General features: G+C 46.5%; 1 protein-coding gene across 2 annotated transcripts in view; it reads left to right on the forward strand.

The window, feature by feature from the left end:
- The first annotated feature begins 11,591 nt into the window (after window positions 1-11,591).
- The window catches only part of Banf2 (BANF family member 2), a 40,878-nt gene continuing 24,729 nt past the window's right edge, over window positions 11,592-27,740 (forward strand). For both annotated transcript variants that reach the window (NM_001044750.1, NM_207275.2), the window contains exon 1: window positions 11,592-11,658. The gene's annotated coding sequence lies outside the window, so the exon portion shown is untranslated. The remainder of the gene's footprint in view (window positions 11,659-27,740) is intronic.

The following is a 27,740-nucleotide window of genomic DNA, read 5'->3' on the forward strand; positions in this document are numbered from 1 at the left end:
GCCTCCCAAGTGATGGGATTAAAGGTGTGCGCCACCACACCCGGCATAATCTTACATTTCTATCGATATACAATAATCCATACCAACTTAAAATATTTGAGACTTGTTGCTTTCATAAAAGGACATATAATAATCCATCCTTTCACCAGACCATTCTTTGGATATTAATGGGCAGACGGAAAGCTGTCTGAGGAGTTTTAATTGAAGCTGGGTGTAGTGGCACATACCTGGAATCCCAGAATGTAGGAAGTTGCAGTGGAAAAATCCCTAGTTTGAGAGCATCCTGGGCTATACAACAAGATCCTGTCTTTAAAAAAAAAAAAAGTTTAGTTGTTCAAAGACCCTGTCCAGTTGTACTGTTTAGCCATGATATCCTGAAATCTATAGAATCGTACCCAGTATTCTCAGATAAGGGGAAGTACCATTTCAGAGAAACAATGGTCCTGATGTCAGCCCGGCTTGACTAGATACCACACATTAGTCATCATGGACAATGTGGACAACCAAGGGTAATTGGTTTGGAAGGTACAATGGACCTTTATTGTTCTATCCCTGGGCAGAAAGGATGTTGAGGATGTTTAGCTCGCCAAACATCTTACCCCTTCATTAATATTACCAGAAGAAGGGATTTGGCTCAGTGGTAAGGAGCTTGTCCTAGCATGCACCAGTGTCCTTTGTCAATCACCTGCTCCACAAAAGAAGTAAGCAAAAGCAAAAGGATTGCCACAGGTGGAGAGCTGTCACCCAGAATTCTGTCAGTCATTGCTCATTTACTTATTCGTTCACTCAGGGATAGTAGTCTCTACGAGTAGCTAAAGACTTCTACAGAGAGGGAAACAAATAGGCCCTTTTGTCCACCGCTAGTGGCAGGTGGTGGCGGGCAATTGGTTTAGGGAGTAGACAAAGTTTCAGCTGTGGGATACCCTCCACTGTTAGTGCACAGGACAAGGGCTGTGAAGGAACTATGACAGCCTGAACTGGCTTCCACAAGCCCCCCCTTCTCTTTCCCGTCTATCCTTTTGCAAGCTTGACCCATAAAACCTCCACTTCCAGCTTGTTTATCCTCAGCTTCGGAAGCTTAAAATGGTCCTCACTGGGGCCAGTTTCTTGCCTGACTTTCATAGACCGCCCTCCTTCCACCAGGCTCCAAGTCCTCTCTCCTGTGAACACCTCAGGCAGACCCACCCCACAAGGTCATTTCCCATCTTCTCATCTTTCAAGCCCTGCCTGTGGGCATTTATTGTGTAACAGGGACCAAAGTTTTCCAAACACCTTCCTGGAGGTGTTTTTGAATTTGAATTGGGTTGTGTTCTGTCTGTAAGAAGCACATAGACCAGTGTTAAATTCTTTTACCTTGTCCTGGATCCCTCTTGAATGCCGCCACACTAGATTTGTGAAGAGACACAGTGTCCAGGCAGCCACTCTTCAGCAACAATAATACTTAAAAGGCTCGGTTTGTTCTTTTTCCTCTTATATTCCCTGTGATTTTTAGTTCTGCAATAAGCAAGTCTCTTATAGCTCCAGGAAGTCCTTTTGTATGTCTATCTTAAACCACTATGTCCTGGCTGCCTGCTTATTTCTTCCAGTCTTAATCTTTGTGACTTTTTGGCAGAGCTGAGCCCCCCTGCTCCATGCTGGGCCTCTGCTAAGGGATCACGGTGCGGGTCGTTGTTGATTAATAAGTGCCTGGCACTTAAACCTTATTATTGCATCTCCTCTTTCAGGTTCATCCTTCCAGACTTAAAAACCGCAGCTCCTCAGGCCTTCTTCCCCACTTCATCACTGTGTGGCTCTCCTCAAACTCTGCTAATCAGCCTTTTCGTTCTTTATTTTTTAATCATTAGTGAGAGTTTTTGAAGAAGATCCTTAAGCCAGAAGCAAAATTCTAAAAGGGCCCAGGAGGGGGACTGAGCTCCGTCTGTGTCGCAGCCGGTCAGGCGCTACCACCAGCTGCTACAACAGCACCATCCCAGCTCAGCATAACCCTCCTCACAAGCCATTTCAATTGAAACTGGAGAAGTCAGATTGCGAGGGGACAGAGCTTAGCCTGCGTTGTGTCAGCCCTCTTTTTCTAACTCTTCTGATAACCATCCTCATCAGGGAAGACCCGGTCTGGGCAGAACTTGGTGAAGTGACTTTGATGCAGTCAGATTTCATTTCTCCCTCTTGTGTCATTTCCTCGTGTGTCCACGGATGCCCACGATGCTCTGGGAGGCCTCTGTGGGCGTGCGTATTTGTCTGGGTGTGACAGATGAAGGGGTGAAGATGCAAGGCACGTTTATACTCAAGTCTCAGTGACTAATTATGCAATACTTTTCAGATATTTTGGCCAAATTATCTCCGAGGATGAGTAAGGTAGACACTGAGATTGGGGGTTTGGTTGTAAAGCCATCCTTTCCAGGCCCATGTTAAAGCCAGGTGTGGTAGGTGCCTGCGATTATAGTATTGAAGAGGCTGAGGCAGAGGGATCAGGAGGCATGGTGGCAACACGTGACCCATGATGTGGCTACAGAGCTAGAGGCTGCTTTCTCACATTTTGGCTGTGGATACAAACAAGGAAGGGTGAGTGCTGGCAATTACTTTCTTCTTTTCATTCTTTCCACCCGAGCCCCCAGCCCACGGGAGAGTGCCTGCCACATTCTGGGTGGGGTTTCCCCTCTCAGTTAATCACCTCTGAAACACCCTCACAGACACATCCAGAAGTGTGCCTCAATCCAAGGCGATTCTGAATATAGTCAATGACCACTGACCGTCACAAACACTCACGTGATCTCTAGGTTCTCCAAAATACTCCAGAAAGTCAAGTAGGCAAGTATCGTCAAAATGAACATTTTACCGCAGTTTGGTGCTTTTGCTTAGTCTTTGTACATGTGTGAGTATGAATGTGATTTGGGGCCTGCACATGTGTGTATAGGGACTACAGGAGGATATCAGGCATCCTGCTTATCACTGTCCACTTTATTCCTCTGAGACAGGATCTTTCAGAGTCTGGGCTAGGCTGATAACCAGTTTACCTAGTGATCCTCCTGTCTCCATCCTTCATAATGCTGGGCTTAGAATGCTAAGACATCTGACACTTTCACATGGGTGCTGGTATGAAAACTCAGGTGCTCATGCAGCTAGCTCTCTTAGCCTCTAAGCCATCTCCCCAGGCCCAGCTTTATTGCAATCTATATAGCATAGAAGTAATATGAGTGAAGTAGAGGAGACTCTACCAGGAAAAGTACAAAAAGGGCCTGGAGAGATGGCTCAGTGAGTGAAGTGCTTCCCTGGCAAACATAAGGACACGAGTTCTATCCCCAGCACCCACATAAAAACACTGGACATAGAGGCACATGTTTATAACCCCAGTGCTGGAAAGGCAGAGACAGGAGGATTCGTGGGGCTTGCTGGCTATGGAACCCAGACCAATTGGCAAGCCCCAGGTCCCATAGAGAGAACCAGTCTCAAAAAAATGATGACTGAAAAAAATTGATACCTGAAGCTTGATACCTGGCCTTCACATATACATATATGCACACTTGCACATAAGTGGTCAGGCATACATATATAATTACACATGCACACACATGCACACACACACACACACACACACACACACACACAAACACATGCATACAAAGAGAAATACCAAAAGAAAAATACATGAAACTCCAACTTTCTGGTGTGACGTTTTAATCTTTTCCTTCTACACTATTTTCTTTTTATGAAGACTCATTGTCTAAATCCGAAGTATGTGAAAGACTGGCTACTGTGTAAAGGTTCTGATGACATTGTGGGCTGCATTAGTCAACGTCTAGGGAACTGACCCCAAGTATCTTGCAGTTGAAGAAACAGGAGCCCAGGGAGAGCCCCTCCAGGAACCTGGGCCTTCAGAAGAGGAGGGGTCAGGTAGGGACTAAGAGTGTTCTGGAAATGGACTGGGTGGTCACTGGAGGAGGAGCAGGGCTCCTTCCTGCTCTGTCCGAGTTACTTAAGACGGTGGTGGTGGCCGTCACTGGCAAGTTGCACATGTGGCAGTGAGCTGGCACTTTCCAGAATGAGCCACCCACAAACCTGGCCCTCCTGGCCCTGCTTCAGCAAAGCAAACAGTAACTCCCTAAGACGCGCTTGCTTGCTTTCCTCCAGACATGAAAACCAATGAGATCCGGGTTTGGTGTGTTTTGGAAAACTCCGCTGTGGTTTTGATAAGATGCGTGCCCATACTGTGTGCCTTGCAGCCCCCAGTCTGACAGCTCTGAGGGTGCGGGGAGGGCAGAGCTCTCTTGCTCTGTACCTGGCTGGCAGAGGTGTCTTCCTTCCCCAGCTCCTCTCAGAGCACAAGCATGCCTGTGGGCAGGACAATGCCCTCCTTATTCCCCAGTCCTCACTGCCTACTGGCCACCAAGGAGCCTTGCTGCCATGGCAAATATTCAGACCTGAGGCCAACAGGCGCATCTTGGGTGGATTCCTTCAGCTACTGGGTGGAAAGGAACCATGTTTATCCCACAGTGTCTCCTTATGCAGAAACAGTCAGAATAAGAAGACACACAGTGTGTAGCCTCATATCAGTAAATGTTTCTTCTCTCGGGGCATGACTTGTTTGTGGAGGCTGCGGGTCACCATATAGCCTAAGCAGACCTCAAACTGCACCCTTCCTGCACCAGGCACCACCATGCCTGACTCGGTGCATGATATTTTTTTAACATCTGCTGCGCTCCAGGGCTAAGGCTGAAGTAGTGAGCTTAACAGACACGAGCCCTCTACTGAAGGTCTGGATGGACGCAGAGGAGCCTCACACAGCAAGCAAGAGCTCTCTAACAATGGCCTCCTCTGGCCTGCCGGCTTCTCTTTAATTGTCCTCAACTGAGGTACAAAGCGGTCAGTGAAAATTTTCGGAAGTAAACAATCCCTATGTTGTGCTGTGCATGGTCACTGGAGCAGCAGGAAGAGTTCTCACAAGTAGGAAATGCCTCTTTGTCCAGTGTATCTGCACTGTATACACTACCTGTCCATTTGGCGCTTAGTAGCTTCGAGAGGTGGGATTCTGGGCTCATGGGTATCATACTGCATGTGTTCAGACAACACCCACATTGCTTCATAACAGTCCAAAGCTCCAGGGTAGGAATGCAGAGGAGATCCCTGGGTAGAACACACAGGAAGACAGAGTATCTCTGGTATTGCAGATATGGCTGAAGGCTCTAGCCATAAAGCAGATCAACGTGATAGAAAGGAGGGGGGGAGGGGCTATTTTAGTGTGAAGCCTAGAGTGCTTTGAGAGATGAAACCTAAGTCGTCTGAAGGAAACAGGTACAGCAAAGGCAGGACACAGTTTGTGCAAAGACCCAGAGGCCATGAAGATACTTCACAATTTCAGGGAACAGAGTGCAAGTTGATAAAGATGTGAATAAAAGAGAGACAAAGAAAGTCGGGCACTGGAGAGGCAGCCCTGCAGTTAAGAGTGCTCCATACTCTTCCAGAGGACCCACGTTTGGTTCCCAGCACCTATGCCAGGAGACTCACAACCACCTGTAACTCCAGCTCCGTGGGATTTGATATCCTCTTCTGGACTCCAAAGGCATCCTCAAACGTGTTGGCATATACATACAGACACATGTACACAAGTGAAAAAAAAAGAAGGAGATTAGGCTCTAAGTTTGGTATATGAATAACTCTACTGTAATGTGTTTAATGCTTTATGGTGGGTTTTGAGCATACACTATCTCAATTTAGCAATCTTAATAGCCCCATTCATTATACAGATAAGGAAATAAGCATGAGTTTCTTCAAGATCACAAAGCTAGGACATAGCTAGACAAGGATGATGATCAAGATCTGTTGGCACAACACTGAGGACACCACTCACATTGCAAGAGGGCCCATTTGTATCCACGCTTGGAGATTATTCAGTAGATAGCCTATGCCACCAAACCTAGTGGTTCTGTACCATCTTGGAGTTATTTTCTTTGTATCTATGTGGTTTTCTTTTTTCCTAAGCTAAGGGTTGGTGGGGAATATAAAGAACAAAGATTTATCACTTGGGCTGCGATTGTAGCTCAGTGGTATGAGGTGTATTGACTGGTTTTGTGTGTCAACTTGACACATTCTAGGGTCGTTAGAGAGGAAGGACCCTAGTTGAGGCAATGCCTCCATGAGATCCAGCTGTAAGGCATTTTATCAATTAGTGATCAGTGGAGGAGGGCCCAGCTTATTGTGGGTGGTGCCATCCCTGGGCTGGTGGTTCTGGGTTCTGCAAGCCAGTAAGCAGCATCTCTCATGGCCTCTGCATCAGCTCCTGCCTCTAGGTTCCAGCCCTGCTTGAGATCCTATCTTGACTTCCTCCAATGATGGATTATAATCTGGAAGTGTAGACCACATTAAACCTTTTCCTCTGCAATTTGCTTTTTAGTCATGGTGTTTCATAGCAGTAAAAGAAACCCTAACTAAGACAATAGGTTAGGCAGGTAGGTATCAGATGATAAAGATAGAGTGTATCCTAGTCCTTGGTGAGAACATGAAATGTTGTAGTTAAAAAGAGACAATAGAGCTGGGTGTGACTGTACACATTTGTAGTTCCAACACTTGAGAGATACAAGCAGAAGGGTCAGGAGTTCAAAGCCAGCCTCTGTTACTTAGAGTCCAGTGTGAGCCACCTAACATTCTGTCTGAAGAAATAAAAGAAGAAACAGTACGTAGAAAGATAGTAGATGATACAAATACATGTAGGTATTTGTTTCCCTGAAGAAATAAAAGAAGAAACAGTATGTAGAAAGATAGTAGATGATACAAATACATGAAGGTATTTGTTTCCCTCGAGGATATTTGTGGCCAGCTTACTAAGAATTGGAGAGTAGAGCTGCTTTAAGACTTGCAGGGATAGATACACACAAAGAAGCGTGTACAGGAGCTCACTGCACTAAACATTTAGTGTATTATGACCATTACAAGGGCTTGCCGTCAGTAACTTGCAGTTTAGAAATGGGAGTGTTTTATTTTACTGTAGAACAAAAGAGAATCACACAGGTAAAACAGTGGTAAACCTAAAAAAAGAAAAAAAATTATCTAAAACATTACCCATGAAACGCAATCCCTATTATGTGTGTGGTATCATTCTTTCTATTGTCTTCTAGTCAAGCGTATGTATATATGTATTATACACCATTGCTTACACCACAAATACACACATGTTATTCATGGGCATTTACCTTCTTGAGATAGAAACTATATGTTTTAAAATTCATGCATTATTTTTAGTTCCTTTGAAATTTTGTGTATGTGTGCGCACACACGTGCCACAGTGTGCAAGTGGAGGTCAGAGGACAACTTGGGCAGTTAGTTTTCTCTTTCTGCCACTTTGGTCCTAGGGATGGAATTAACGTCACTAGACTTGGAGGCAAGTGATTGCTTTCAGTGACTGACCCATTTCACTGCTCCAAAACATGTACTTTGAAAGTGCAAGTCAGGGCTCTGGATGTAGCTCAGTTAGTAGAGTAGCTGTCTGGCATCCCCAGTGCCCCTCCAAAAAAAAAAAAAAAAAGGCTTGAACCTATAAAATTGGATATGTGTATTTCAGTCATTATTAGATAAAGATCTAGAATATTCCTTTGCCCCACAATCCTGCCTTGACCCTTCAACCTATCTTCCTCAGCCTCCTATTCCAGGTGACCACTGAACTCACTTCTGTAGCCTTAGGCCTGTTTTGCCTGTTCTGGGAGCTTGTGTTCATGGAATTATATGTATGCTCTTTTCCTTCCGGCCTCTGTTGCTCGGCAGGGCATTTTTGAGATTCATCATGTGATCCTGTAAGTGTCAACTATTTCTTCAGTTTATTGCTGTCTTATATTCCAATAGAAAAGTTCCCCAGAGTTGGTTTATCTGGTCATCTATTAATGGGCATCTAGACTGCTTCTGGGTTGGAGCTATAGTGCATTAAGATGCTATGACCGATCATCATTCTGTGCAAGTTTTTCTTGTGAATGTGTGGCCTTTATCCTTGGGAAATACCCAGGAGTGATGTGGGTCCATAGAATAAGTGTGTATGTTTAACTTTACAGGAAGCCACCAATTTTCCAAAGTGAGAATGAAGATTATGGCTGACTAGCATTCCGGTCAGCACTTAGTAGGGCTGCTCTCTTGACTTTAGCCATTCTGGTGAGGATTTGTTGGCTTTAATCTGTATTTCCCTGAATTTCCTTAATGATGGTGACCGTTTTTTTATAGGCAAATGTTTTCGTAATTGTGATTGGACATGCTACTGTTTAAGTTCATTCTTAGTGTTCCTCTGTTACCAACAGTCTTCATAATAACTATATTAATGACTCCAAATAGTCTAACAAGAGAATTCTTTGCAATTTACTTAATTACCCTTCTATTAGACATTTAAATAATTTCCAGTTTCTCATAATTCTAAACTGTACCAACATTAATATTTTAGTCATAAACTTCCCTCTATGTTTTAGATTTATACATTCAAATATATAATATGTGTATTTTGCATATTTGGGATTATTTTCTCCACATTAATTATAGGCATGAAATGATTTGTTGTAAGCATTTTCATGGGCTGGGATATAGCTCAGGGAGAGACTCTTTACCTAACATACATAAAGACTTGGAGATATTTGCCACACCACACACACACACACACACACACACACAAAAGATGCTTATCCTCTCCTTCCCTCCTCCCTTCCCCCCTCCGTCTCCCTGTCCCTCTCCCACTCCCTCTCTCCCCCTCTCCTTGTCTCCTCTCTCTCTCTCTCTCTCTCTCTCTCTCTCTCTCTCTCTCTCTCTCTCTCTCTTTCTCCTCCCTCCCTCTCTCTCTCTTAAGACAGGGTCTTATTGTGTTACCTAGACTGGCCTTGAACCTATTGGCCTCCTGCCTCCGTTTGCTGAGCGCTTGGATTACACGCAGGCATATGACCACACACACCTGCCAACTTCCTTTAGATCTCTGGTTATGGGTGAAGAGCTGACGACGCTCCTGGCAGAGTGTTCTGATGCCATAGGTGTCATGCTGTCTTTGTGCCAAGTGAAAATGGAAACAAGGGGAACTCTGGAGGGCTTTGTCTCTCCAAATGACCCACCAAAGGTGACCAACCATAGCTCTTCCAGAATTCCCTCACATGAAGTGTCTGGTTGGAGAAAATGGAGGAGTTTGAGGCATACTTTCTAGCCATACTCATTTCTGTGGGGTTGTGTGTGGATCTTGGCGGGGTGAGGGTGGGGGCAGACTCCAGAGGGGCTGCTAAGGAGAGAGGACACCAGGAGGGGGAGCCGAGGTGGGAACGGAAGTCCACTGCAAAGCCAGTGAGGGAGTTGGATTGATCCGATTGACGCACGTGGAAGGTGAAACGAACTCACAGCATTGTGTAGGGTACCTGGAGAGCATCTTAATTCTGTCCACCAGCACACCCTTCTCAACCACTCCCCAAACATTTGAGCAAGAGCTTTGCCTCACATGGTATGAGCCCCACCTGCACAGTCTTGCTTCAAGCTGGAGAGGCGAAAAATGTGCAGAGCCCATCAACACCCATGGACAATGTGAGAAGCCTCCCTACATGGGAGAAAAAACCTTCAGACCAGGTTTCCAAGCCTCTTCCTGAACATACCCTCTGGCATGTTTTCTTAAGGTAACTCTGACGGAACTCCAAAGGGCAACCAGCAGAACGCCTCCACCTGCCCTGGGACCTTCCTCCTGCCTGCTATTCCCAGATCTTCCATGATATTCTAAGAGAGATCATGTTTCTCTTTCTAACTGTGCCCTTTGTGGGCTTGGGATGTAGCTCAGGACAGCATCTGTCTAGGATGGTTTCATTCCTCAGCACTTAAGAAAGCCAGGCCAAGGTAGGGTCTGAGCCAGGAATGGTGTGGTACATACCTGTAATCCCAGCACTCTCAGGAGGTAGAGGCAGAACAATCAGGAGTTCAAGGTCATTCTCTGCTACACAGTAAATTCAAGGCCAGAATGAACTATATGAGACCCTTCCAAAAGAAAAAAGAAATAAATGTGACCCTCTTAAGGACATAGAGTATTTCTTATTCATGTCTTAGGTTGATTTCCCCTGAGCCAAGGACTCAGGGAGTATTAGTCTGGGGCTTATTCCTAGGGGGATACTGGGCAGAACTGGCAGAGCTTAGATAATAGTGGGAAGCAGTAAGAGATGAGTTATCAAGCCACCCCAGACGTGGGCATGAAGGATTCAGTCCTAGGTGGTCCATGGCCATTTCCATTAAGGGTTCACCACTGGCCGAGGGTGTTCGACCAGAATGACTGACTGTGACTATGGTCACCACTTGCTGTGGGCAGGGTGTGCTCCAGCAGCTGGAGAAAGCTTCAGGGCAGAGATATAGGCATGGCAGCTGGAAGTCAGGCTGCCTTCCTGCTGAGGTTAGAGCTGCCAAGAGGCTGTGGGCAGGACCCACGGCAACACCAACAGGGAGGCCCCCCATCATGGGCTCAGGCTGGCCAATGAACAGATCCTCAACAAAGTCCAGGCTCTGCTTGCTTTGGCCTCAAAAGCACAGCTCCTGTTTGTTCTTCAGAAACCTCAAAATACTGCCATCAGTCGGATGGGACTATTTTAAGATCAAACCCAGGAGACCAACACCCCTCACTTGCCCTCATAGTGCATTGTAGTTCCTGGACCCACAGTACCAGCTTCATCTGCCCACTTGCTAAAAATGTACGTTTGTGGGTTTCACCCCAGACTTACTGAACCAAGATCTCTCTGGTGGAATCTGTGCTTGAGACCTACTGTGCAGATCCTAAATTTGAGAATAACTCAACAGGTTCCAAAATGAAGCGAGTGCGTGTGTGTGTGTGTGTGGGGGGGGGGGTTCTTGAAATCAAATTCAGATTATTGAGCTTGGCGACAAGCACGTGTACCCACATCATCCCACATCATTGATGAATCCATTTTGAATGTTCTCCGTGATAGAATCCCTAAGCACCAGCAGAAAAGAGGGCTGAGACCTCAGGAAAAGGATTTATTCCATCCTTTTTGATTAACTCTTTGCCTTTTAGTACTATTAATGATAAAAGTATTCCTAGTTCTTGGTTACCAACCATGGAACAAAGCCAGCTACCACAGTAGACGATAACCTAAAGTATAACTCTGCTGGATTTCAATGGTGGATTTGTGTCCCCGTTTTCTAGGCTAATATCTAAATTATTTTGCTTGTTTTGAGGCCACAGGAGGTGGACAGTGCATATTGCAGTGGGCGGGATGGGGAGCAGTCAGAAGGAAGGAAACAAAAAGGCTGCCCTGGAATTTTAAATGAATCACAGAAAGTGTGACAAGTTGAGGGTACACATTAGTCAGTTGGTGGGAGGCAACCTTAACAAAGTTGGTTTAGTTGAGTTGGCCCAGGGTAGGTGTGGTCAAGGATTAGAATGGCAAGTGGCAGAGGTGATGTCACACCTGGTCTCACAGGCTGGCGATCTACAAGGTAGACACATCTCATTGCTTCTTAGCCCCTCCTGTCCTACCCTGTTGGCTCATACCAAGCTGCCACAGAAGGGCTATCTCAGTAGTATGACATCACAATGTGACCCATTCAGGGTCTTGGGACTGATTTATCTCAAGGGCCCAGCACATATACTACTGTGCGCATTGAGCTTACCCGCCGTTACAGATCCCAGTAAGAAGCCTGCTACTGCCTGACCAAGTGCACCGGGTGAGTACTGATACCTTGTCCCTAGGCCCCCAGTCCCAGGACACAGCCAACAGCTGCCTTAAAGCCCTCATGTCACACTAGGACAGAATGGGCCCAACTGGTAGCCAGGAATATGCAGGAACGAGCCCAAAGTCCTCTTGGGAATGTTGACATAGCTGTGGCATACCTGCCTCCTTCTGAGCCTAACTGCCTCCAGCCATCACCTAGGTAAAGGTCACCCATGCTCTTGAGGGATCCCTGTGGCCGAGAGGCTACATTTGCAGGTGCCAAGCCCTCTGGAGTATATTCCCCAGCCCTTACCAAGGCCATAAGCAGCTATTGGATGAGCGCATTCCTCTCTATGGGTAGCTTTGGGCTACCAAGCTAAGAGGGGCTTGCGATTGGCAGAGAAGAAGGAGTGAGCAAGCATGGCGCCAGGGAACATGCCAGACCGTTTGCTTCTGTTACTGTGCTTCATTCCCAGCACTGATCTGAGAGTTAGGTTATTCTTATGCTCGCCACAAATGATCAGAGGAACCGAGGACTGTGTTCTGTGCTGGTGTGCACTGAAAGAAGGAGAGTAACCTGAAGTGTGTATGTGCTCTGCACTAACTGTCCCCAACAAGAGTGCTCTGGAAATTGAAGCATGAACTCATAGGCCAGCCTGGCCTTCTGTCAGCATGGCTGGGGACAGGGATTCTCAACATCAGTAGGACGTTAGAATAAAATATCTTAAAGACCATTTCCAGATCCCACATGGCAGAATTCTGAATTACATAGCTCGATTAACTTGTGTGAGCCTGGACAATCCAGACCTCCCATAGCAATGGTGTAGTCTGTGTTAGTTTGGCAGAGCTGGAAGGAACCCTGGAGATCAATTACACCTACCTGCTGAGCGCCACGTGGTTACAGCCGCATAAGCTAGCTACCTGGGTTATCCAAAGCCCACAGGACTGATACAGGATTAATGCACACTGAGCAGATGAATGAGGGAGCTAAGCCTGGGCATTAGTCAACACTCAAGCTCTTCCATTTTTCTTACAAAACTATCAATTTGATTATGGTACCAGGCATAATGGCACATGCCTGTGAGCCCAGCACTCAAGTGGTAGAGGGAAGAGGACCAGGAGTTCAGAGTCATCCTCGGCTGCATAGAGTTCTAGGCCAGCCTGGGCTACATGAGACCTTTTCTCAGAAAACATAAAAGATTATAGCTATGGCTGGCTTTGGGCTCATGACCACCAACGTCCCCATTTCAGAGATAGTAATGGTTATAGAGCTGGCCCAATGTTAAGGTACCGGAGAAGATGTCACAAGCATTCAGTAGCAACGCAAGTCTTGTTCATATCAAGGAGACCCGGCATTTCCACTTGTAGCAACTTTCTTAGACTGCACAAATAACATTTCCTAATCATATCTCTGGCTCTCTCTCTCTCTCTCTCTCTCTCTCTCTCTCTCTCTCTCTCTCATATGTTTGTTTGTGGGTTTGTTTTTTGTTTTTGTTTTTGTGTGGCCATTTTTTTTGAGTCAGGGTCTTTTCTTTTGGGGGGGGGGTGTTCGGTTTTTCAAGACAGGGTTTCTCTGTATAGCCCTGGCTGTCCTAGAACTCACTTTGTAGGCCAGGCTGGCCTCGAACTCAGAAATCCACCTGCCTCTGCCTCCCAAGTGCTGAGATTAAAGGTGTGCACCACCATGCCCGGGTTTGAGTCAGGGTCTTATATAGCCCAGACTATATAGTGATCCACCTGCCTCTACCTCCCTAGGACTGAGGTCATAGTTGTACAGTGACCCTATCAACCTTTCTCAATCTTCCCTTTGGACAAGTTTACATTGTTTTCCTGATTCCATATTCTAAGCCCCTTGTAGGTATTGTCCAAGATGGTGTCACCTTCTCTACAGACTGCCTGTTTCAGTGCCTGGACATTTCCTTCTGATGGGATGGTACAAAGCAAGTATTTCCACACCAACAGATGTTCTGGGCTGAGGAGGAAAAATATGCTAATGGAAATGAGCCTTGTCTAATTGTGGCAATTTCCCTTCTGTGTGCCACCCTGAAATAGTAGCCATGCCCTGTGCTTTTTTTCACACCAGGGAGCCCCAAATTGGTGGCAGAAATGAGGCTACAGAGCAGCCAGTGAATAGATGCTGAAGCTACTAATATGAAGGAAGACTCTAGCCTATTCAGCATGAGGCACGCAGGGCCACTGTCACTGGCCTTGATTGTTGGTGAACTTAACTGTTCTCCACTGTTGAACTTGAAGAGCCGTATTCAACTAAAAGAAAACAGACCTCCAGAAAATTAACAGAGGACCAGGCTCCAGAGCAGGTGATCAGACCTCTCAAACTCAAATCTGAGTTTGTGTCTGATGTGTCTGATAGCCAGCACTGGTCAATAGAGCGTTCTTCAGTGATGGGTCGGTTCTCTGTGCCAACCAGTGGGGCAGCCACTAGGCCCTTTGGGGCCACGGAGCCTTTAAAATGTGGCTAGTGGGGCCGAAGAACTGCATTTAAAATTTTAATATAGATCACACTGCTCTTCTTGGCTACAACTAACTAATGATCTGGACAGGGTAACTCTCTCTCCCGCTTCTGTGATGTCATCTCTGACCTCAGCCTCTCCCTCTCCAGAGTGCTCTCTCTCTCTCTCTCTCTCTCTCTCTCTCTCTCTCTCTCTCCCTCTCCCTCTTCCAGGCTGCCTACACTCTGACTCTGGCTTTTCATTTTCATGTGTTGCTTCCCGGCTGGTACTGTTTTCTAGGTCATCTCATGGTCTCCTTTCTTGGCCACAGTTCACTAGGAGGGCTTCAGAAGAGGCCTCCTCTTAGAAGGAAGGCCCTCGTTTATCTGTATCCAATCCCACTACCAGCCAATCCTCACCTTTCCGAATCCATCATCTCTGTTTCGCCTCATTTATTGGCATCTCCCAAGAGTTTCAGTTCCCCCAGAGCGTGGGTGCTGTCTTCGCACCCGCCACCTCATGCCTGGGACAGTGCCTGAGAGGATAAGTGCTCAGCCAGAATCATATCTAAGCCGATGAACAAACTGCAGGCAGCCGCTGTAGTGATGGGAGGTGGTCAGCTCTGCCGTCCCCTTACCGGGTACCTGACTGGGTAACCCCGACAAGTAGCTTAGTGCAGCAAAGGTTACTTATTTCTCTCAATTCTATGACTCGGAAGCCAGGCACTTTTCTTGGTGTGACATCAGTGAGGTTCACTTAACAGCACTCAGCTACAACAAAAGCTGGACTAGGTGGCCCATGTAGGCCTCACTCACATGTCTGAGGTTTCCAGTCCTTCCAGGTAGCATTCCCTTGGAGGTAACTTGGGTTTCCTCATAGCATGGTTATCATGGGGGGTGGGGATACCATATTTTAATTCAACATTTAGCTTCTGAGGGAGAAAGTAGAAGATACCAGTTGTTCTCACCACACATATTGATCAAGCCAAGCTATGGAGCAAGCTGAGATAAAAGGGGAGAGGAAGTTCTTCTTTTTGGGGGTGATCAGGAAGCACATAGCAGGAGGAAAGATTCCAAGGGAGCCTCCTGTGCAGACAAACCTGGGTACTACAGATACGCAGAGTCCCCACTGTCTTCCAACCTTTGGGGGCCCCTTAAATCCAGATCTGCTGGGTCTGAATGGAGCCTAAGACTTCATTCTTAAGTCAGCCGCAAGAGAGCCATGACTGCAGGTCAGCGGGTACTTTCAGAACATAGCCCATCAAGGCTGACTTTACTCTTAAGTTTGTCCCCAGTCCCACCAATAGGCTTCCTTCCCTTGAGGTAAGCATTACCCTCCTCTGCTAGGTCCCCTTCTCTGACACCTGCACAGGTGCCCACACAATAGCATGGTGTGACTACCTTTTGTGGGACTCTGTTCTCCAGACATGATGTGGCCACTCATGGTTCAAAGTCAGCAGCTATGATTATCCTCACAGGACCCTCACAAGTTTAGGCCCACTAACATTTCTTCTTGGAGGAGAAAAAAGACTCACAAGACTCAGGAGAGGCAGCTCACATGCAGGACTTGAAGAAGCTCATGAGGCTATACATGAGAATCTGGGGAGATGCGTCAGAAATGGGGCCTTTCTCTGCCCCCTCATGCTGTTTAAGGAGTTATGCTTGCTGGGGGGCTTGTAGACACAGTGCAGTGGTATAACACCCTGTAACTTACCCATGCCCTTACGAGTAATCAATTAAACTCATTGGGTCACCAAGTTGGTCTTGGGTGGAGTAGTTTCTTTGGTTTGTTGTTGGTAGCTTATCTGAGGTAAATACATCTTTGTTCATGTCTTCTCAGGAAATGTTTACACACACACACACACACACACACACAAACCCAACCCACAATCCTACTCTCAAACACGGCCACACGTTCTTTCTTTTCTTTAACATTTGGTTCGAATCATGCTCTCCCCCCCCCTTGTAAAATTGGTGGGTGAAGCTTTCACAGTTATAGGATTAGAAACCAAATTCAAACTGCACATAGTCTCTGACATACGATGGTTTGAAGTATGATATTTCAATCTTTATTTTAAACGCTTAAAAATTTTTATAAGAATTTTTGCCTGCATGCACAAATGTGTACCACATGCATGCCTCGTGCCCACCAAGACCAGACGAAGGCACCAGATCCACTAGAACTGCAGTTACAGTTGGCTGTGAGGCACCATCTGGGTGCTGGGAATCAAACCATGGTCCTCTGCAAGAGCACCAAGTGCCATCAACCATCTTGATGACGATGTGAAAGCCACGTGCACGCAGCAGAAGTCGCACCTGGAATTCTGAATTGTGATCTCTTCCAAGGCAGATGACGTGAAGTCCAGTTGTTTCTAGGGATGCTGGACAAGGGTCATGAACTTCAGCTTCAGTCAGCCATCTGTTCACATGTAATCATGAGACAAAGCTAGAGACTGTACAGGATTCTGCACTCAATAGCATACTTGAGATATTCCTCATCTTATTGAAATTATCTTTTAATTTGGTCCAACTTGGTGCTAATACGTTTAAAAGTGATTAAGGTACACTAAGGCATGATGTTTAGCAAGTAAGGTTCTTAAATGCAATTTCAGCTTACAGTGTGCATAGCGGGACGTAAACACATAAGTCAAGGACCATCTGTAGTCTAAAAGAATTTTCTGGATGTTGTGGTACAGTCCTGCAACTCCAGGTACTTGTGAGGCTGACAGGAAGATCATAAATTCAAGAGCTGTCGGACTATGTGTATAGCTAGAGGTTGAGCTGAGCAACTTGGACTCTAACTCAAGTTAAAAAAAAAAAAAGTTGGGGGGGTGGGAGGAGAGAAAGGACATAGTTCAGTAGGACTGTGTTTGTATAACATGTGTGAAGCCCAGGATTGAATCTGCAGTACTGAAGGGGAGGAGGAGGAGGAGGAGGAGGAGGAGGAGGAGGAGGAGGAGGAGGAGGAAGGGGAGGAGGAAGGGGAGGAGGAAGGGGAGGAGGAAGGGGAGGAGGAAGGGGAGGAGGAAGGGGAGGAGGAAGGGGAGGAGGAAGAGGAGGAGGAAGAGGAGGAGGAAGAGGAGGAGGAGGAGGAAGAGGAGGAGGAAGAGGAGGAGGAAGAGGAGGAGGAAGAGGAGGAGGAAGGGGAGGAGGAAGGGGAGGAGGAAGGGGAAGAGGAGGAATTGATTGGAGTATATTAGGCTTTTGGTACTGACTATATTCAGACCCTCAAGTATTGATGTCAAGAAGGGTGTTAGACACCCTCAGTTCTTCCTCCCCTAAGGATCTCTCTGGCAAGATCTACTCCATAGAAGAGATGCCCTGCCTCTGTGCACTAAGCAACCCCAGCAGAAAAGGGGTACCATTTTTCTCCCAGACTTTCCATGAGAAGTCCCAGAATTCTCTGGTTGGCCCAGCTAGACCCACACATCCATATACAGAAGTTACTATGGGGAAGTGGGTGTGTTCTCCTGTGGCCTGGATCACTGTAACTCCCTGAAGCAAACGGTAGGTTGGTCCCTTCCAAGCCACGTGAAATGATAGCAGAAAAGGGTCTTTTTTTCTTACTGAAGAGGAAGAAGAGTTACTAAAAAGAAAACAACAACAACAACAACAACAACAACAACAAAAACCTCTCACCCCAGTTAGTCATGAGAGCTGGTATGGAGGTCCCCTGTTGGCTGGGAGATCAGAGGGCAGACAGGGTCTTGGTAAGTTCCAAAGAGCCCACTGCAAATCAGGCCTCCAAAACCATAGGACAACCTCGGAGAGCTCCTTAAATTAAACTTTAGGATGAAAAGAAACCTAAAAGTTAGCCAAGGCATGCTCCATCCCCAGCATCCTGGTCCAAGGAAGGTTAATTAGTGATCCTTAAAGGACTGTTGAGAAAGTCTAGGTGGCAGTGATTTGGTCTCCTAAATTATCAGCTCTTTTGTTCCATGGGATGCATCAGAGTCTTAGATAAACAAGAATAGCCTGGATCCTCAAGAGTTCAGGGAGGATAGGAGGCAGCTGAAGGATTGTTAGTCTAACTCCACCAGTAGCAAGTTGCCTGGGTTTCCCTTGCTCTCAAGGCACATCCAGCAAGAAAGACATTTGTGACTCAAAAGTGTGGGAGCATTTCTCACAACAGCCATCAGTGCTGAAGCAGAGGATAGAAGCTGGGGGTCTAATCCAATGCACGGCTGATGGGGTTTACCTAGAGATGTGCCATGCCCACCCCAGAGGCCCTCAGAACTCAGGAAAACAAGTTCCCCATTTGTTATGCAAATTATTACTAGGGACCCAGAGGAAAGGCTGCTGGGGCAGCAAGGATGCTGAGCCTCTGTCCCTCTCTGAGGCTCTGCCCTGCCACTGCTGAGCTGTCTGGAGTCCTCCTGAAGCCTACCCAGACATTTTTGGGTTTTGTCTTTTTCTGGAGATATTGTTACTCAGGCACAACTGAGGCGTACACAACCATGTGCACAGATGATTGGAAAAAGAGGGTCTCACTCAACACTAGTGGGCTGGGCAGGGAACCCAGTATGGCATCTCTCAGCAGTGTTCCTTCCTCCAGAGATGGGCAGAGACCTCTGGAATGAGGAAGGCTTAGACCATGCTATGAGGGAGGATGAGATGGAGAATGTCTTTATAAGCAGCTATAGGTTGGGAAGATGACACTGTCTCTGGACCTTTGAAGAAGAAGTTGTAAGCCAGAAACATGAATGAAACTCAGAATACATTAGAGTTGCTATGTGCGTTATCCATCTTATAGATGAAACCAAGGCCAAGAAAATGTGGGTAATTGACTTGGTCAAGTCACCTGGCTAGTTATATCTGGGATTGTTCCTGTAGGGTGTGATGGATCATGCCCTATACTGTGTATAAGCATCTCCTTGCACTATCAGAAATCTCTCCAACCCATACCACCCTTCCCCCTGTGTTTCTTCTGACTGAAGGATGCCTGTTGTTTTTCTTGGCACACCTTGAATTACTGCTCACCAGATCCAATGTGGACCCTGTGAGGAACAGGGGTACTCAGAGAACCTTAGCCTAGCCTGGAATCCACCCCCTGCTTGCTGCAAGCCAGAGGAAGCAGGTGAAAAGTGTACAAGGCTCCATGGATCTCATCTTATGAAAACACAGCCACCCAACCATTAAGATGACGTCACTGTAAAGCTAAACAAGATCATGCTTAGCCAAAGCTTCGAGAGTCAGTGCCACGAGTGTGTCACACACTATGCCAGGCAGGGGGTGAGAACTCAAGGAGAGTTAACGCTTCCAGAGCATAGCACTGCCTGTTTCCTACTAGAGAACCTATGGTGTGGTTATATGGGTTGCTTTGGTAATGGAGCTTTGAGACCCCACTGAGCCTGGGCCCTTCCAATAGGCTATTCAGTGACCCGGCATAAACTTGAACCTGGACCACACAGGGAGGAGAAAAAAAAGCCATTGTATAGAGGCTCAAGTCACAAATAATTTTCCGAGCACAAAAATCAAGCTGTGACTTCTGATCAAGTATATAACCTTAAGTATGCTATTAGACTCTTTAGCCCTGTTCCCTTATGTAGCAAGCTGGCTAGAATGTGTTTCTGATGGGGGTATTAAGCTGATTCTGAAATAGCAACAGTCCTAGCCCATCTAGAATAAGAACTTCTTTGGTGGTGGCCAGAATGGAGGTTGCAGGTGTGTGTGTGTGTGTGTGTGTGTGTGTGTGTGTGTGTGTGTGTGTGTGTGTGAAGATCAAGGTGTCCAGGCATTGAGTAGCAAACCAGCTACTTGTCGTCTGTCCATCTGTGTCTTGGTGTGGCTTCTGTCTCACATTGCTGCTCAGAGTGAATCAAGCAGCATTCACTGTGCAGATGAGATGGCTAGGGGCACGAAATGTGCAAATGGCTCTCTCAGTTCTTCCCTATACAGGAGCACAGGTACCATACGTGTGTGCTCAGTCACTCCCAGATGACTCTACCCAAATTCCATGCAGAAGACTAGATCTGAGTAGAGGATGTTCTGCACACTTGTCCCACCAGAGCCTTGGAAAGACATCCAGATCACACCAGCGCTCAGGGGACTCTGAAAGAGCTGGAACCTGAGCATGGAATGCTAAGCCAGGTTTGCAGGTCTGGAAACCCAGCCATCTTCAGGGCAGGACCACTAGGATGTGTATCTCACTGAGAGGAACATGGAGGGAGAGGTGAGAGTGGTGGTCACCTGTTTGTAGACAGCTTCATGGGAAGAGCAAAACTATCCCAGAACAGCTTCATCCGAAGTTTAAGGGGAAAGCACCAATCCAAACTTCAGGTTTCCTAGGAGATGGGACTTGCTTGAAAGGACTCTTAACCCGAGCTGCCTGGTCTACAGTAACTGAATGTATGATGTCTAGTTGTATTGATAAATACAGATGACACGATTTCCTCTGGAAGCAAAGTCCGTAACAACAGAGGGAAACTAGTGGTATAGATTGGTTTGGTTGCATCCGTGTTACAAATATGCAAGTTATTGGCCAACAGTTAAAATTTGGCAACTTGAGGCAGGCATGATGGCACATATTGGTAGTTCTAGCACTCAGACAGCTGGGAGAGAAGAAACATCTCAGTCTGAGGCCAGTTCAAAGCAAATTATGGCTTGACAAAATCTTGTCACAAAAGAAAAAAAAAGTTGCTATTCTGTGTGATAACACATACTGTAATTTTAGCATTTTGGAGGCAGAGGCAGAAGATCAGGAACTCAAGTTCATCCTTAGCGACACAAAAAGTTCAAGAGGCCAGCCTGGGCTACATAAGACTGCGTCTCAAAGGAAGACAAAATAAACACCCCCTGTCCTCCAAAATTGGAGGCAAGCATGATGGTATCTTGTAATCCTAGTACTTGGAAGCCTGAGGCAGGGGGACTTGAGTGGTTTGAAGCCAACCTGAGCTACATAGCAAGTACTAGGCTAGCCTGGGCTACATAGCAAGACTGTCTTAAGCAAGCAAGTAAACAAACAAACAAAATGGAAATTGGTGCATAAAAATCCAAATTTTAAATTTTGGACTTCTTGGCAAAAAGTTCCACAAATTCGGTCAAACTTCCCCAAAGTAAGACAAACTTTTCAGAGAGAGGGTGACCTTCAGATGAGCAGGTAGGGACCCTGCTCAGCCCGAGTCCATACCAGTTTTGTAACCTCCGTCTCAGATGCAATTCCAATCCCCACTAACCATTGCCCTTGCACTGTTTTCCCTCCCAGGTTAATTGCCTTCTCTTGCCAGTTCCTTCTGGCTTTTGCGTTTGTCACCTACCCCTAACCAGAATAGGCGTTTAACAGTCCTGCTTTCAAAAAGATCATGGGACTAAGACTTCTTCTAGATCTACACCTCCTGACGATGTAGTCTTGAGGCTGACCCTTGAAAGAGGCAGAACATTCGCTGCCCAGGCGAGGAAAGGCAAATTCACTCCAAAGAGGTATATCAACACATAGCTGGGCAAGCTTCTTTAAACATTTTTTTAAAAAACATCCAGTCCTAGGAACTAAACCCTAGGGTTTTCTATTTGCGAGGTAAGCATTTTATTGCTGAGAAACACCCAGCTTCCCTTTTAGATTTTTGTTTTGTTTTGTTTTGTGACTCAGTGTTGCCCAGCCTGGTTTTGAACCTGTGATGATAGCGTCTGGGTCATCTTCCCTACTGAATCAAAAGGCTATAACCCTGCAGATGTCCAGAAATGACTCCACTGCTTCTTATCGTTTGCAAAAGAGCTCCAAGGATAATGCCATCAATTAAAGAGATAGAAGTCGCTGAGAAATCCTTTCCTGCGTGTTCATGGGAACTCCTATGAATTCCACACAAGTTTAAAGGGCAGCTCCCATTGGGGCTCTCCTGAAGCCAGACACAACCAGCCTCCTGATAGTTATCTCAGGAGGGTCTTTGTTTTCAGTCTTGATGACCCAGAAAGAGATTCTGGATAAGTCTTTGCATCTAAACCTGCAGAGGTGTTAGCTGTTTTCTTAGGCTTCTGGCCCCTTGAGAATCTAACCCATGGCCAGTTCCCAGACTTCTACTAGTTCAGCTGGTCAAAGTGGGCTATAAGCTCAGAGCTGGGGAACCTCCAGAGCCAGGTCTTTCCTCCAAAGCAAGGACTCAGAGCCAAACTGAACTTAGCAGATGCTGCCCCAGCCCTGCCTCTTGTCTTTCAGGGCCACCCTGTGTCTGCTTCCCTTTCAGTAGCATGGCCTAGTGAGTGCGAGCTGAACTGGAGGGAGGCAAGCTTAGCCAGGCATGGGAGAGTGCAGTGCAGGAACTGAGGAGATAACTGGTTCCATTTATTAGGGACAGGATGGGTATTTATGCTCCTGGGGAGGTGGCTAAGGTCTCTGGAACAAGGTTTGTGTGGCTATGTAGCATTGACCAGGGCAGGGGTGTTGGAAAATGCTTTTTCTACATTCTCAGGGACTGTAAGGGGTGGGGACCTTATAAGTTCAAACAAGGAGTGAAGCCTGAGAATTGTCAAGGTACCAGATTCGTACTAGGGTTGATGGTGGGGAGCTGGCTTTATGGCTCCCTGTTGGAGATGGAGAGGTAGCTATCTCCTGCTTGTCCTGTTTGAGGGATCAGGGATTGAAGCTCCCTTGACCCTTCCCCCACAACCCTGGGCTATTATGGTCCCAAAGTTCAGGACTCAAGTTCCCAATGTTTGTGGCTCTCTTTCCATGTGACACTGCCATGTACGTTCGGTAGGGACTGACTGTGATGTCCTGTGGGCTACTCATATCAAGGGCATTTTCCGAAGTTAAAAAGTTGATCTGGGGAGGGATCCCTGTTACACAATAGGGAAGTCTGAAAGTGAGACAGGATGGAGAAGATGGCTACAAAGCAGGTTACTTCCCTAAACAGTGTGCCTCCCTGAGGACATTTGGGAGATTGGAGTTGTGTTACCTAAGGGAATAGGTGTGTGTTGTCCATACCTCCCTGGTTGGGTAATACTCCCAGACACGGAATGGACAGAGCCACAGGCATTGGTTTTTGTGGGAACTCTTGAGTCCTGAAGGACCAGTGGCAGGGCTGGGACAGCATCTGCTAAGGTTGCCCTGGAAAGACTGGCTCTGGATCTTCCCAGCCCTCAGCATATAGCTTGCCTGTGTCTTTTACTGAGAAGACACGCTGGTCTCCACCACTCTGATCCTCCATTTCCCCAAATCAACCCATCAGTTGATTTTGAAGCAAAGTGTGGCAGAGACTGTGAATAGGCAGGCATATCTGAATTGCTCAATCCATGTAAGTCTCAGAACTTGCCAGTGCGACTGGGTTTCTCATCTCTCACTTGCCCACAGTCTTTATTCCGTTTCTATTCCCGGAATGAGCCCAGCTGGCACCAGGCCTCCTTTCCAGATGAGCAGGGACTTGCTGACAGCCAAGCTAGTGTTTGGCTCCCAGGCGACTTCTGAGAGACGCCTTGTCCTGCCTCCATTCTAGCTGTGTCCTCTCATCTAGATCCCTCAGATCTGCTCCCTTGCTCTGTGGAGAGGAAGGCTCAAGGTCAAGTCAGGAGCAAAGTCCCAGAGGGCGATTTCTGACATCTGCAGCTCTGCTGTTTTGGGTCAGAAGCAGAGGCAGCCCTAGGGGCTTCTGAGAGTCCAAGTGTGGGAGGGTGGCAAGAGAAACAGAACTACAATAATGAAAGAAATAAGAGGTCATCCATTCGATTGTGACTGAAGTAGGGATAGGAGCGGGGAGGTATGGAGGGGTCTAATGGAGGAGATACGGAGGGCTTGGAGGGACATAATTATATTTTAACTTTAAAAATATTTTTAAGGGCACAACAAGTCCAGTTATGGGGCTGAAGAGATGGTTTGGCAGTTAAGAGGACTTGCTGCTCTTACAGAGGACTTGAATTTGGTTCCTAGCACCCATCTGGGGCAGTTTATAACTGCCAGGATCCCAGCTTCAGGGGATTTCAGGGGATTGTCACCTCCTCTGGCCACTGTAGACAGCCACCTAGATGTGTACATATATACAGAGACATAAACACACACACCACATACAACACACATGTGAATAAAACTTTGTAAAGAAAATTAAAAGATGCCTACTTAAATAAACACCCAATAATGTTTTCAATGGAAGTCCATTGGGCCTTCCCACTTATACTGCAGAGTTATTGAATGTGTATCTGATTTAATTTTTTTTCATGAGATAAGGTCTTCCCATGTAACTCAGGCTAGCCTTACATGTTCCATCGTTGTATCTCAACTCCCAAGAATAACCAGCTTTCAGTTTTTTATCTGCTAAATCCCTCAACCTGGCTTTGGGAGGTGGGGGTCAGAAACAACTTCCTGGGGTGGTATGTGCTACAGACAAGTACAACTACCCTCAGACAGCCCTGTGTGCAACAGTCATACAGGTAGACAGTCAGGGTCTGCCAACTGCTTATAAAAATTACTTTTGCCTAGGGACCTTAACATATGCAGTGGAAGCCCAGATTCACTCTCACTACAATTACACATCAAAACAAGCAAAACCCATCTGTGCTTTTTCTTAGACATCTCCACCCTGTGGGGGTACAGGGAGACACAGCCTAGGCCTTGAAACATTTACATCTTGGGTGGCTTTTCTTAGCAGCAGAGTGAGGGATCTGGATTTCACTCACGAGCTCACTGGGACAGCAAAGGGACAGGAGAGGAACTGAGTAGTCTAATGTCAGGTGTAGCCAGCTCTTGCCTGGCCCCCTGGTACACTCTAGGGCACAATCCTGCCGAGGGGAGACTAGGCCATTGTGCTACTGTAGTTACTTACAGGCAAGGGGGCTGGGCCTCTGAACCTTCCAGGTGGCTCCAGGTTGGATGACTTTGTCTCCTAGGCAACAGTCCTCCCACAGCAATGAGGTTTGCTGTGAACCTGCAGCTACAAATGAGGCTTTCTGGCTGGGCGGAGGACCTAGACACAGCCCCCAGCAGCACTTACAGAGTACCCTATGTCCTTTCGTATGAAGATGCAAGCCCATTTCTGTCTAGTTCACCGGGAGATTTAATCTCCTTGGAGACAACTCTGCTCCACATGGGGGTCAGGACATAGATGGGAACAGGATCTAGCTCTCTGGTGGCAGTGCAGAGAGATTCTGAATGCCTGTCCGCTGTGCAGGATGACACCCTGGTCCTTAAGGCACTGTCTCTATTCTGGCTTGTGGTGTCTGGCCCTGCCCAGTCTGTCAGGAGCATCTTGATTTACTCAGACCCTGGTGGTATGCTTCTCTCCCAGGGGCCTCTTCATCCTGACAGGAGGCTTCTGCTTACTTACCAGCCCTTGAAGCACATTCACTCTGTTCTGTCTTGGACATGCGGGCTGTTTGCTGCAAAATGCCAAGGGCAACCACTCAGACGCTTTACCTAGACACTATATGGGCTGCAGCGCCGTCCAAGACACTTGGGAAATGGTCGTTTCCCTATAAGCCCAAGGAGACAGTCACTAGCTCCATGCGTAGCTTCAAACCCACCAGTCATCCAGCTCTACCCGTCTGGGATCTTCAGGCCTGCCACTTCCTGTTTTGTTCCAGAGAAGGGAAGGCAAGCCCCTGCCCCTACTTCCTGCTTCCTCAGCCCGAATTCTTCTTCTCTGCCTGGCGCTGCTTCCTCCTCTTCTCTGGCACTGAAGGCAGAGGAAGGAGGAACGGACAAATCGAGAGGTTTAAAATGTGTCTGTTTTGGTACACCCATGCTTACCCATGCTCACAGCAGCTTTATTCATGATAGCTGAGACGTCACAGTGTCCAGTGATGAATGAATGAATGGGCAACAAAGTATGTTCAGCCCTCTCGTCTGTGCTTTCATACTCCAAAGGCAGGAGATGTTCCTTAGAAAAACTGCATCTATACTAAACATGTGCAGGCATGCCTTGCTGCCTTTGCACCTTAAGCAATATTGTACAGCTCCTATTGGATGGTGTTTGCATTCCTTGGGTACCATGGGTTACTTAGAGATTACTTAAACTAAGCGCACAGGAAGCTGTACATTGGTCATAGGCACCTGCTACAGCCATGGATGGAGGAGACTTGACTCTCTGGGTTGTAGCATCATGGGCAGGGAGGATGTCTTGAACCAAGGGGCTGTTGTACTGTTATGTAGCCATATGGAGAAATAGTAGCCAGACTCAAAAAGGAAAGAAAGCTTGTCATATATGGTAGTGAGGATGACCATTATGGCATTATGATAAATGAAATAAACACAAAAACTCAAGCACCATATGAGCTTATGGTATCTGTAGTGTCAGCGAGCATAGACACAGAAAAGTTGTTAAATCCCAGTTAAAAACATGCACAGTGAACTTAAGTTTGCACAGAGACAGATTCATCGTGACAGAAACTAGAGTAACACTATTGTTGCTTTGTTTGTTTTGCCATCAGGGAATGCACCCCAGGATCTTGTACATGCTAGGAAAGGTTTAAACTCATTCCACTCCTGACCCTCTCCCACTTAAGAAATTTTTGTGTGCCCCCACACATGTAAGTATGTAAAATGGATGCACAAACCAAACATGCACTGGAAATGAAATGCAAATTTATCCCAAAACAATTCTTTGGTATCCATATAATTTTATTATTAAAGACAAAAAGCAAGTCTGCATACACATGAGTGTGGTCATTTACTTTTACATTAAGGCTTGACTGAAATCATGGCTTAGTTGGGGAAGGTCTTTTTCTGCAAGCATGAAGTCATGAGTTCAGATCCCCAGAACCCATGTAAAAGATGCTCACAGTAACATGCATCTGTAGTGCCATCAACCTTGTGGCAAGATAGGAGGCAAAGTGGAGAATTCTTGGAAACTCTAAGGTCAGGCAACTTGGCAGGCAGCAGCAAGATACCCTGAGACAGGGTCAAAAGTGAGGACAGACATTAGAGATTGTCCTCTGACCTCCACGTGTGTGCTGTGGTGCACTCACTCAGGCACTCAAACAAACACGCACAGGTACACACAAGCAGGCACACATATCATGTGTGTGCACGAATATACACTCCAAGACAAATGAAGAAAGAACAAATGAAGTCAGCCAAATCTGACTCTGCAGGATGTAGAACATCTTCACCATTTTTCAGAATTGACTCATATTTTGACTTTATAATTACCAGTGCTGATATTTCCTCTTCACATAAATATGTAATACAAATGGCAGAAGCATGCTTAGGACCATCTCAGAAACTGTTAGAAACTCTGTCCTCATCCCAAGCTAACATTCATTGAACAATTTTTTTATGTGTATGAAAAAAAACTAGGCAATTCAAATATCAATTCTTAAAGTATTCCCACACAGAGTTGTATTTTATGGGATGGTAATCTCCCCCACCCCTGCCAAAAAAAAAAAAAACAAACCCCTATAGACTACCTACCAAAACCCCAGTGCTAACAGGAGTTATTGACCAGGGTGGCACAATAACCCTCTCCAAACAGTACAGATGATTGCCGTTGCCCTCGGTTGCCTTCCTTAACTTGAAAGTAAAAGCCTATTACTGAAGACATTGAACACTTTGGATGCAGGTCTTGGAGAAATCCAGTTGGGGCTACCTGCAGACTGGCTCTCATAGTATCAGAAGGTGTTGTGAAAACTGCCAAGAGAAAAAAGCTGTAAATCCTGGGAACCACTACAGTTACCAGCCTGGCAAGGTAGCCCCTGTGGTGCAATAGTGGCATTTTTTATCTTGGGGT

Source organism: Mus musculus, chromosome 2, assembly GCF_000001635.26.
Source record: "Mus musculus strain C57BL/6J chromosome 2, GRCm38.p6 C57BL/6J".
Classification (NCBI taxonomy): domain Eukaryota; kingdom Metazoa; phylum Chordata; class Mammalia; order Rodentia; family Muridae; genus Mus; species Mus musculus.